Genomic DNA, 13227 nt, shown 5'->3' with positions numbered 1-13227 from the left:
GACGCTTAATATTTGTTATGATCGGGAGGTGCCTGTGTTGGACTAAGGTGTACGTGTTCAACGTTGGACTGTTGTGCTGTATCAGAGTTGAATATTGGAAATCCACAGTAGGTCAGGCAGCAACTGAGGAGGAGGGTTGACGTTTCGGGCACGAGCACTTCATCAAGAGTGACGTGTGGATAGACAAAGGGGCCTCAGTGTCCTTCTACACCAGTCACTGCCAGTTGTCAGAAAGTGCAGCAAGCAATGAACAAAGCAAGTGGTATATCAGCGAGAGGAATTGAGTTCAGAAATGAGGATGTCTTCCTGCAGTTAGGTCGGTTATTGAATTTATTCAAGGCTGAGTTCATGTGACTTTGAAGAACGAAGGAGTTATGGGAGGAGGCAAGAAAATGGTTTTAAGACTAGTACATAACAGTTACAGAGTCATACAGCACAGAAACAGACCATTCAGTCGAACACGTCCATGCTGATGGTGTTCTGAAACTAAACTGGTCCCACCTGCCAATGACTGGCCCATATCCCTCCGAACTTTTCCTACTCATGTACTTATCCAAATGCCTTTTAAACTTTGTAACTGCGCTTGCATCCAGCAACTCCTCTGGACATTGATTCATCACACGATCTACTCTTTACCTTTTAGAAAAAAGGTGCCCCTCATGTCTTTTTAAAATATTTCATTCTTCACCTTCAAAATTTGCTCCCTAATCTTGAAACACCCACACGAGGGAAAGAATGCCTGCCGTTCACCTCATTTATACCTCTCATGATTTTATAATCCTCTCTAAGGTCACCTCTCAATCTCTGATGCTCCACTGAAAAAAGTCTCAGCCTATCCATCTAGATGCAGGTATGTTTATATCCAGTTATGAACTGTTCAATGCTGGTGCCAGCTGGAAATATAAATGACCTATTCCTGCTTCCAATTCTCTCATTGTATCCAGGACAGCCAGAGACCATACAACATAGGTGCAGAAATTAAGCCATTTAGTCCATCAGATCTGCTCCACCATTCAATCACGGCATATATGTCTCTCAACGCCATTTTGAAATATGGATTTTGGAAAGGCAGGTCAGAGCAGGATATACACATTTAATGGGGAGTCTTGTTGAAGGAACATACCTTGGAGTGCTGGTTCATAGTGGAGTCGCAGGTAGACAGGATAGCAAAAAAGGTATTTGGTATATTTGCTTTTATAGGTCAGTACATTTCAATATAGATGTTGGGAGGTCATGTTGCGGCTGTACAGGACATTGATTAGGCCACTTTTGGGATACTGCATTCGGTTCTGGTTTCACTGCTACAGGAAAAGTGTTACGAACTTTTGCAAGGATTTGGAAAAGATTTACAAGGCTATTGCCAAAGTTGGAGGGTTTGATCTATCTGGAGAGGCTGAATCGGCTGGGCTGTTTTCTCTGGATCATTGGGGGCTGAGGGGTGATTTTATAGAAGTTCATAAGGAGCATGGATAGGGTGAATAGCCAAAATCTTTTCCCCAGAGTGGGGGTTTCCAAAACTAAAAGGCATAGGTCTGAGGTGAGAGGGGAAATATTTAAAAGGAACTTTACAGGCACCTTTCTTACGCAGAGGGTGTTGTGTGTATGGAAAGAGCAGCCAGAGGAAGTGGTGGAGGCTGGTATAATTAAAGCATTTTAAAAGGCATCTGGTAATAGGGAGAATTGAGAGGGATATAGGTTATGTGCTGACAAATGAGACTATGTTAATTTGGGATATCTGTTCAGCACGGACAATTTGGACTGAAGGAAAGCAGAAGTGTCATTGTGAAGACTGGACTTTCAGAGCAGCTTTCAAGGATGTTTTGTCCTTACTGGGAGCAGAAGCTACAATGAAATCTTTCATTTGTGAGACAGCAACTGAGTGAGTGAGGACATTCAGGATATTGGAGGAAAGTGGGAATTTGTTTTAATGTGGAGTTGAAGTGATTGAAGTAAAGTGTGCTGAGCAGGGAGCCTAGGGAAGGGTTAGGTTAGTTTTTGTTTTAAACTGCTCATTTCTTTCAGCCTCCAACATTGTATTTCCAATGCTGTCCATCATTGGGAGCGGTGAATCAGTAACTGGTAGCGTTAGAAGCCTTACGATTTTCGGTACTGCAGGTATTGCATTGTCTCATCAGCTTTGGAAAGGTTACTGGCAGCAGCGGGAGGTATGGACTGCATTCACTAGAAATGATTAAGCAATTAGATAACACACGTACAAGAGGGCAGGGTGGGACTTGTCTTTCGATTTGCAGAAAGTGGGAGTTTCTGGTGCTGCGGTCCATGGCAAACACAACTGCGATAAATCATAGAATCACTACAGCGTGGAAGCAGGCCATTCATCCCATCAAATCCACACTGACCCATCCGACGAGCATGCCACCCAGACCCACGCTATCTAGTCGTTTCTGCCGGTGAGTGAGACTAGGTCACAAGATTTGGGAGAAGGTTTAAGACAGAGGAGAAGGAACTGCTTTTCCCGGAGAGTGGTGAATCTATAGAAATCTCTGCCCAAGGAAACAGTAGAAGCAGCCATATTCATGACATAGTTTGATGGGATTTTGTATGGTAGGTGAATTTAGGATAGTCAGGATAATGCAGGTAAGAGGAGCTGAGACGATGGATAGATGAGCCATGATCTTAATGATTGGTGTAGTAGCTCGAAAAACCAAATGGCCTACTCGTGCTTCTATTACTGCGAATGTATAAACATGCATTTTTCATGGCCAATCCGAATCAAGGCAGGTCAGCAATGTAGTGATGTGGAAAATGAACATCAGAGAATGATAGAAAGGGACACGGAAAGTAAATGTCCCAGTCCAAAGATGTGCAGGTCAGGCCATGCTAAATTGTCCATAGTGTTAGGTTCATTAATCAGAAAGAAATGTGTCTGGGTGGGCTACACTTCAGGGTGTCGGTGTGGACTTGTTGGGCCGAAGGTCCTGTTTCAACACTGTAGGGAATCTAATCTAATCAATCAAAACTGGATTCTACAGAACACAAAAATTGAAACTGAAGACTTTATGGCTGAATGTGTGCTGCAATGTAACAAAACTGAATGAATTGACTGCACACATTGAAGAGAATAATTATGATCTGAGACTCCTTACAGGGACATGGCTTCAGGATGACAAGGATTGGATCTGAATATTGAGGGGGTATGTGACATTCAAGTTGAATAGGAAGCGAGGTAAAGGTAGAGGGTTGGCACTGCTAATCAAAGCACTAATAACATGGTACTCTGGTGTCAGCTCGGATTTCAGGTCCTGATTTCTCTGTCCTCTTCTCCATGTTCCCACAGAGTAAGATGTTGTCTGTTCTCAGCTCAGCTGGCTTTCTGCTGAGTCCCTTTTACACCTTCCAGAGCAATAAAACATTCAGTCGATCAAGGCCCAATCCACAATATTCTCAGTCTGATAATCTTCCAGACTGAGAGAGTAATCGGAGCAGGGAATAAAACAAGAAAAATGAAACAAAATTACACATAAATGCACATTTGGTGCTTAAAGTGTGTTAATTAGATAGTAGAACAGAATTAGGGGTCTCCCAGGATTCTTATCATCCCCTACTTGAGGAATTCTCTCTCCCTAACAATATTTACATCAACAGAAATAAAACATCTTTTATCAAATAGACATAGAGATATACAGCACGGAAATAGACTTTTTGATCCAACACATCCATGCTGATAAGATGTCCTATATAAATCTAGTATCCCATTTGCCAGCATTTGGCCTATATCCCACCAAACCTTTCCTATTCACACACCCATCCAGATGCCTTTTAAATGTTGTAATTGTACCAGCCTCCACCACTTCCTCTAGCCTATTTACCCTATCCATGCCCCTCATGATTTTATAAATGTCCATAAGATCACCCCTCATCCTCCGACACTCCAGGGACACTCCCCATCCTATTCAGACTCTCCTTATACCACAAACCCTCCAATCCTGGCGACATCCTTATCTATCTTTTCTGCACACTTTCAAGTTTCACAACATCATTCGTATCCTATCGTAGGGAGACCAGAATCGAATGCAATAATCCAAAAGTGGCCGAACCAATGTCCTGTACAGCTACAACATGACCTCCCAACTCCTATACCGATAGTATTCAATGAACCAAATGGCCTATTTGTGCATTGCAGCGATTTAATGATTTGACACTCTGGAGGCAGGAAATATGTTTCCACTGTTGGGTGAGTCCTGAACCAGAGGACACAGCTTAAAAGTAAGGGGTAGGCCATTTAGGACAGAGATGAGGAGAAACTTCTTCACCCAGAGAGTCGTGGGTGAGTGGAATGCTCTGTCCCAGAAGGCAGTGGAGGCCCAGTCTCTGGATTCGTTTAAGAAAGAGTTGGATAGAGCTCTCAAGGATCGTGGAATCAAGGGTTATGGAGATAAGGCAGGAACAGGATGCTGATTGAGGATGATCAGCCATGATCATAATGAATGGTGATGCAGGCTCGAAGAGCAGAATGGCCTACTCCTACACCTATTGTCTATTGAGTTCACGTGACATTGCAGGATTGAAGGAGCGACGGCTGAGTGCCATTATCGACTGGACTATCAACCCAGTTCCGGGGATTCCCGGGGTTTGAATCCCGCCGAGGCAGATGGTGGGATTGGAATTCGGTCAGAAATTTGGAGTTCTGAATCTAATAATGAAACCATTTTTGGGGGGAGAAACTGTCATCTAATTCACTCATGTCCCTTTGAGGAACTCATCTCAACTGCATCCTTTATCCAGTCTGGCGTACACCTGACTCCAGACCCACAGCAGCATGGTTGACTCTTGACTGCCCCCCATGTAAAATGATGGGAGTAACCTAAATGGACACAGTGTGTAGGTTGAAATTGCTGAGTGAGGCAATGCTTCCTTCAGCTTAAGGCTGTACCAAGGACCAATTATGAAGGGACAACTCTGTGCTGACCAACAGTAAAGGAAGTAGAGTTGGGAGGAGTGTGTGAGCTTTGAGCTGTTTTTTTTTTAAAAGCTTTTTTCATACACTTTTTTTTTGCTGGGGAGATCTGAAGCTGTAACAAAGTTGGGTGTCAATAAAGGTAACTTGAACTTAACCCCAGTCTCAGACTGTCAATGAAAGCTATGAGATCCAATAGGTTTTTGTTTTAAAGCTGCGCATTCCTTTCAACCTCTTGCACTAAGTTTCCAATATCGTGTATCAGAAGGAGCAGTGAATGAATAGCTAATATCATTAGAAGTTGTAAACTTTTCATCTCTACAGGTATTGCATCATTTCATCGACATTGTAAGGTTTACTGGCAGCACCTGGAGGTGTGGGATGTATTCACGAGAAACAAAGTTAAAAATCATACAACACCAGATTATAGTCCAACATGTTTATTTGGAAGCACTAACTTTCGGAACACTGCTCCTTCAACAGATGTTTGTGGAGCAGGATCATAGTAAAATTTATAGCAAAAGGTCGCAGTTTCACGCAACAGAAATGATATAGAACAAACTTAGATTGTTGTGAAATCTTTCATCTTTTAGGATGGGTTGCAGGTTTTAGTTCATTAATATGTAAATCCCAGAACTTGTTTGAAGACACATTCTCGAGACAACTTAAGGTCTGTATCCCAATCTTGAGTGAGACTGGTTCTATTTCCAAAGTAGGAATTTATAAAATCTCACATGGATTGACTGCCTGTAGATTGTATTTGGCTGAAAAAGCGCACAATGTATTTTCAAATACAAAATCACACCAAAGCCTTATATGCAAGTGTGCACGCATGAGAGTATGTGTGAGTGTGAGCTTGCTGGATAAAGTATGTGAGTGATAGAGTATCAGCCTGTGAGAGGGTGTATATGTGGGTGTGTCAGAGAGGGATCTCTGTGAATGTGAGAATGTGTGCTTTGTGTGGGTGTGAGAGAGCGTGACAGTGAAGTGGGGTTACCTGTCATGTGACATGAATCCAAGGTCCTCGTTGATGCCATCCTCATGTGTTCCGAACTTGGATACCAGCCTCTGCTGGGCCACTAAAACTGAATAAGCAGTTACATAGCACACATTGGAGAGGGCAGGGTGGGACTTGCCTTTCGATTTGCAGAATGTTGGAGGTTCTGGGTGCTGGAAACTAGGGAAAACACATGCTGGTGGACCTTCGGCTCAGAGAGATGCAGCTAGAAGCCAGACTGCAGACACGTTGGGGGAATCATCAAACCCCCTACACTGTGGAAACAGGCCCTTTGGTCCAACAATCCACACTGACCCCTCTTAGAGCATCCCACCCAATAACCTCCACAGCTAATCCCTGAATTTAGAACACCCAATCCACTCTAAGCTGCACATCTTGGGACCTTGGGGGGAAACCAGAGCACCCAGAGATTGGGGAGGGTGGGGGGGGGGGAGGAAAATACAATCTCCACACAGACAATCACCCTGAGGGTGGGATCAAACTCAAGTCCCTGGCACTGTGAGGCAGCGGTGCTAACCACTGAGCTGCTGCCGGGCCGCCCACAGTCTTGGATTGAAGGAATCGATTGACTTCATTCCAGGGTTGAAGGAATGGATTAGCTTCATGCCAGACACTCCAGCCCGTTTGGGGAATTGAATTTGCTTCCACAGAGTTTCCATGCTGCGGGGGTCATTGCGTCTCAGCAGCTTCAACGATCCAAAGAAGGGCTCGTCTACAGCGAGAACTCTAGTCCACATTTCGCTACAGAGTTAAAGTTGTCTGCATAGTCAGAACCCTGGAACACTCCCACGCAGGTTGCGTGTAATCACGGGGTTTCTCAAGTCACGTTGATGCTTGAAATAATTTCCTCTCCTAGATTCAAACGCTGCTGATATTCAGGCCCTGAGTAAATTTCTTGTACACGCCTGAACAGCAAATCCTCCTCTGCTAATACCTTGAGAAAACAGATCATTGCTGTCAGTGCAGGGCAGGAAATAGGATAGGAGAATTCTAGTTTGTACCGAACAGCCTTCCCTATCTCCTACCCGAAATCTCTGTTTCCCAATTCCTCCACCTTTCAATGGATTCCAACTCGAATTCATCCTTCCATCCTCCTGTTTTTGGCCAGTTCCCCTCACCGGAAAGCGCTGACTCTCGGTTCAGTTTCTTAGTTTCATCTTGCCATTCCCAGTATATTGCCCACATCTTTATTTAGTTTTTAAAACAGAAAGGCAGTGGTTTGCTGATGCCAGGATCTGAGGGTAACCATGCTCACACTCCAGATTCTCTCTCGCATCATTCACAAAAATCTGCAGTGCACATGTGGAAAGAAGGGGTTGCTGGGAGTGGGTGGGACGCATTCATCAACTCCCCATTCAATCAATATCCAATCATGCCCACAGCGCCCCCAGTCTATTCTCTCTCGCTATCCCTAGCTTCCCCCCGCCCTCTCACACACATGCCACCCTCTGCACCTCCGTCCATTCTATCTCCATACCCTCTGTCCCTTGTCCAGTCCAGTCTCTCATCCACCCTCTGCCTTCCTCCATCCAGTCCCTCTCCCCACACTCATTCTCTCTCTCCTCCCACTCTCTACCCCCCTCCATTCTCTCTCTTCCCCCACCCTCTGCTCTCCATCCATTCCCTCTCTCCCCCACCCTCTCCTAACATTCATTGTTGCTCTCTTTCTCCCCCACCCTCTGCCCCCTTCCATTCTCTCCCCACCCACTGACCCACGTCCATTCTCTCTCCCCACACTCTGCGCCCCCATTCTCTCTCTCTCTCTGACAAACGCTCTGCTCCCCATCCTGTGCACCCCCAGGGTTTCTCTAACTCCAATGCTCTGTCCCCATGTCCATTTCTCTCTCTCTCTTCCGCCTAGCCTCTGTTTCCCATCCAATTTCTCTACCTGCACCCCCACCCTCATCCTTTCTTGTGCCTCGAACCCTCTTCGTTCACTGTATCAGCCCTTCTCAGGACAGAGAGAGCGCGGATGGTGATGACTCTATCTGGGAGATGGGAGGGGGTGGTGTGAAAAATGGCCGATCTTTAACATTGAGAATCGCTAAAATGATATTTTCAAAAACATCTGTAAAGTTTGAAAGCAAATTCAATTATTTTTCTAAAAAGCAGCAGCCATTTTTCTGAAACTTGCATTGAAATCTGTGCAATTAGCCCACAGTTGAGAATAGGCTGTAAAGATGGAATGGCCAAGTCCTCGTCTTGTGAAGTTGGTTCAGATTAAGTAGAAATAGAGTCATAGAGTTGCAGAGCAGGGAAACAAGCCTTTCGGTGCATGCCAACCACATATTCTAAATTAATCTGGTGATCCATTTGCCACCATTTGGCCCATATCTCTCTCAACCCTTCCTATTCATATTCCTATCCAGATGCCTTTTAAATGTTGTAATTGTTCCAGCCTCGACCACTATCTCTGGCAGCTCATTCCATACATATACCACGCTCTGCGTGAAAATGTTACCAGTTCGGTTCCATTTAAACCTTTTCCCTCTCAGCCTAATCCTATGCCCCTTCAGTTTTGGATTTCCTCTACCCTGGGGAAATGACATTCAAAGATTGAGCAGCCAGACAAAATGCAAAAGGAATAAACTGTTGAGCCCCAGGAAAACAAAAGGAGTGTGGCTCCAGCCTGTTTTTCTCTCCGATTGGCAGTTGGACCAGCATCTCCACTGGGCACACTGCGCATGCTTTTCGGTGTCAGGAAGCATTGCGCATGTACGCTGGTGTCAGCAAAATACTGCGCATGCTCCTTACTGTCAGCGGAAACGGCACGCAACATTCTTCTGATCGACCAATGGGAAGCCCTGAAGGACCGGAAGGAGTGCGGTCTTCCTGCCATTGAGAGCCTCCCCCCTATTGTCTGAATGCGGAAGTTGGATCAGGCGCTTGTGAAGGTGTTGCTGCTCCTCTCTCTATGAATGAAGATTGAACTTCATCCCAGACTGCAACTTCTTTCTTCTGTCCAAATTTGTGTGAGTACAACTTACTCTTCTCACCCCTTTCTCATTTTATTTTTTCACTCTGGTGTTCAGTTCTTCACTTGCAGCAAAGTTGATTCAGGTATGTGTCTTAATTGGCAAACACATGGTAAATGTATTTATGCAGTGTGAAGTTATAACCTTCCCTATGAAATAAAAATAGAAAGCAGGTACATTGTTTAAATGGTGATATACTGGAATGTGGAGTAAGTGAGGACTGCAGGTACCGAAAATCAGAGTCGAAAATTGTGGCGCTGGAAAAGCACAGTAGGTCAGACAGCATCCAAGGTGCAGAACAGTCAACGTTTTGGGCAAAAGCCTTTCATCCAGGAATGATGTGTGGATGTACAAACGTGCCTCAGCTACCTTCTGCTCAGGCTTTCTACTCCAGTCAATGCCAGTTGTCACATAGGTGCAGCAAGCAATCAGCAAGGCAAGTGGTGTATTAGCAAGAGGAACTGACTGGGGGTGCCTTCCTGTAGTTAGGGAGGTATTAAATATATTCAAAGCTGAGTTCATCTGACTTTTGAATCTCAAAAATAGTTATGGGGGAAGACAAGAAATTAAAAAATATATATTTTTATTCAAAACTTTTTCAAATCTCTCGCAACACCTCTATATACAAAAAAGAACAATACCAAAATACAGAAAAATAGTAGTACAACAATTTCATATTATGATACTATTAATAATGAGCTACCTATTATTCTACTAGGACAAACTTAGCTTAAACTAAACTACAATCAAATTGAATAAAAATAAAATTAAACATAATTTAAGTTAATTTGAATTCTATCACATTACTTTATTCTATTTCACTCACCATACCTCCATTAAGGCTTCCATCCATGGGAGCACCAGTTATTGCACCCGTGTTCTTTTCACCCAGCCTTGCCCTCCCAGGGCCCCATGAGCACCCAGACTGATTCCCACAGCTATACCACGGCTCTAATTAATACTGCTGATCAGTCTGCATCAATATAATTTAGAAAGGGCTGCCACGTCTTGTAAAACTACTGTTTTGTGGTGCACCATATTTGTGAGGTCATCTTGGGAGCGGATGCTCCATCACCAGCATATGCCAGGCCATAAGCCCTGGGTGTTTTTCCAATGTCCAACTCATTAAAATGTTCTTCCTTGCACAGTGCGTAAGAATGTTACACAGTCTGTTTCTGTGTTCTCCGAGAGAAGGCAAATTTGTCAACCCCCAGGATGTCCTTCAGCTCCCTTACTATAGCACTCCAGTATCTCTGGATCTTACAACATGACCAATAGCAGTGTGTGAGTGCCTATACTAATGTTACATTTGGGATACCCTGGTGATGCGCCACTCTTGAACCTAGCTAGCCTCTCTGGCACCACATAAGCCCTGTGTAAAATCTTCAATTGCATGCCCTGTGCTTTGTTACATGTTGAAATTTTCCTTACATTTTCCCATATATCTTGCCATACTTCTAATGAAATATTCTAGCTCCCGATTCCACATGGTAGAGAGTCCCTCCACATCTCCTAAGGTATGTCCCTTCTGTAAATGATACAACGTACTAACTGAAAGAGCGCCCGTACACAGAGTACTCTTTACTCCACATTTGACCTGTAAAGCTGAGCCAGGAGTGTGGTCTTCCTCTGTATATAATCCCTTAGCTGAAAGTACCGGAAAAGGCCCCTATTAGACAATGCATATTTCTGTCTTAGCTGGCTAAATGACATCAAGACCTAACCCTCAAATAAATCTTCCCTCCAGGAGATTCCCTTATACTCCCATGACTTAAAGCCGGAGTCTATTGCCCCAGGTTTAAATCCTTAGGCTGCCACCTGCGGGGTAATCAGCGAGGTCTTCAGCCAATTGCCCTTGTCTTGCCTCCGTGTCCTCCAGGCTTTCACTGTATTTAAAATGATTGTACTCTTTCACTGCTCAGTCTCGGATTTCATCTTATCAATGAATAATAGATTAACTCGGGGACATCTCGACTGCAATGCTTCAACGTCAAGCAAAATCAACCCCGTGTCCCCCCGTGCCCAGTCACCCACATATGCTAAGAAAGCGCTTATTTGATATCTCTCCAAGTCCAAAAGATCCACTCCTCCTCACCCTGTGAGAGCTGCAATTTGGTAAACTTAATTAGGGGGCGACTGCGACACCAAATAAAATAACCTAGACACCCATTGAGCCTCAGTAATACCCATCTGGGTAGCAACAACAGGAGCATTCTCAAGGGGTACAACAGGCGAGGAAGAACATGCATTTTAATCAGAGCTATTCGGCCTAACCATGATAATGGTAATCCGTCCCACTGCTGCAAATCCTGCTTTATCCTCTCCAGTAATTGTACATAGTTAGCTTTATACAGCTGGTGGAAGGCAGGGGTAATAAAAATTCCCAAATACAAAAACCCTTTTGACGACCATCTAAACAGGAACTGCATTCCATCCTCCAGCATGGCGTCTGATTTTGTAAAGTTGATCCTGCAGCCTGAAAAACTTCCAAATAAATTAATTGTTTGAATCAATCGAGGAACAGACTCCTCCAGATTGGCCAAGAACAGAAGGACATCATCAGCATATAGGGTAATCTTATGTTCCCCCATTCCCATTCCTGGCCCCACTATTTCAGGATCCCTCCTGATAGCCTCAGCTAATGGCTCAATTGCCAAGGTAGATAGCAGCAGTGAAAGAGGACATCCCTTTCGACTACCTCTCCCAGCATTAAAGTTATCTGACTTAGTGCCATTTGTGATGATTGCTGCCTTAGGATCATTATACAACACCACCACCCATCTAGCAAAGGTTGTCCCCAGATCAAAGCGCTTGAGGATCCCAAACAGGTACAGCCATTCTATCTGGTCAAACGCCTTTTCTGCATCTAGGGAGGCCACCGAACCCAGGATCAACCTTTGCTGGCATACCTGCACCATGTTCAGTACCCTCCTGATATTGTTGGAGGAGCTACGCCCTTAACAAAACCCATCTGATCTTCTTTCACAATACAGGACAACACCTTTTCCAACTTCAGGGCCAGCGTCTTGGGTAGAATTTTAAAATCTACATTCAACAGTGAAATGGGTCTGTATGAAGCACATTCTTCAGGCTCTTTCCCCATCTTTATAATGAGGGAGATATTAGCCTCCCTAAGAGAGGGCGGAAGACAACCCATGCATATGAATAGCTATACATCCCCAGAAGTGGCTCCACCAACACACTTATGAATTCCTATAGAATTCACTTGGGAATCCATCTGACCGTGGTGCTTCATTGCATCCTGTACCTCCTGTATTGTCATAGGCATATTCAACAGGAAACCTGTTCCACGTTTATACTAGGGAGGTGCAGGATCTCAAAAAAGGCCTGCATTCTTACTGCTCCATGTTCATCTCCCTCTGACCGATATAACTCTGCAAATTATTCCCTAAATCTAACATTAATCTTCTTTAACTCACGGGTAACTTTGCCAGCCTTCTCTCGAACAGACATAATAGATTGGGAAGCATTTTACTTTCTGGCCAGATATCTATCTGACTTATCTCCAACTTCCAACAATCTTTGTTGAGCAACGCAGACCTTTATTTCCCCAGTGTGTGCAATGAGTTGGGAGCAGCCGGAGAGCTGCAGCTTGACCAGTGAAGGCCTATTATAGTATACTTCCTCAGCTATCTGCAGACGGGTCTCCAGCATCTGTTGTTGCTCCTTCCTCTGCGACCTTCTAGTCATTGAATAAAAAATAATCAAGCCTCATAAATATGCCTTATTGGCCTCCTACAGTATTTCCGGATTACTGGCCGTACCCAAGTTGGTACCCAGAAGGCTCTGAACTCTTGTGATGTACTCAACAAATTTGCTATCCCTTAGCAGGAATGGGTCCATGACCAGTGCTGTGCATCCATTCCACCACTCTTGATTTTACCATCAAAATACACTGGCACATGGTCCGACACAGCTATATTGCCAATTTCACAAGCCAATGTTCTGTCCAAGCAATCCAATGGCATTAAAAAGTGTCAGTTCCCATGTGGTACTTGTGTGGGTTAGAAGAGAAAGTAAAGTCTCTTCCATTAGGGTGGAGATGCCTCCACACATCCATTAATCCCAACTCCTTGCACATGTCCACCAACTGCTTAGGTTGCGCTGGTGACCTGCCTGGGCCCTTGGCACCCTGTCTACTTCGGGATCTATTAGACGATTAAAATCCTCTCCAATGACCATGCAGCGTACCCCAAGACTCATTAATTTAGCAGCTGCATCAATTAGAAATTTAAGAGGGTGCACCGGGAGGACAATACACATTCAGGACGCCATACTCTTCACTATGTATTAGA

General features: G+C 44.4%; 2 protein-coding genes across 2 annotated transcripts in view; both read left to right on the top strand.

Annotated features, from left to right (window-relative positions):
* LOC132807201 (zinc finger protein 229-like) overlaps positions 1-13227 on the top strand; it is a 427695-nt gene that overhangs the window by 258016 nt on the left and 156452 nt on the right. The gene's annotated exons all lie outside the window — the stretch shown is intronic.
* The window catches only part of LOC132807193 (zinc finger protein 420-like), a 59928-nt gene continuing 55510 nt past the window's right edge, over positions 8810-13227 (top strand). Inside the window, exon 1 of the mRNA XM_060821487.1 lies at positions 8810-8908. The gene's annotated coding sequence lies outside the window, so the exon portion shown is untranslated. The remainder of the gene's footprint in view (positions 8909-13227) is intronic.

This window comes from Hemiscyllium ocellatum (genome assembly GCF_020745735.1).
Source record: "Hemiscyllium ocellatum isolate sHemOce1 chromosome 27 unlocalized genomic scaffold, sHemOce1.pat.X.cur. SUPER_27_unloc_10, whole genome shotgun sequence".
Lineage (NCBI taxonomy): Eukaryota > Metazoa > Chordata > Chondrichthyes > Orectolobiformes > Hemiscylliidae > Hemiscyllium > Hemiscyllium ocellatum.
This window is presented reverse-complemented; position numbering and strand designations above follow the sequence as displayed.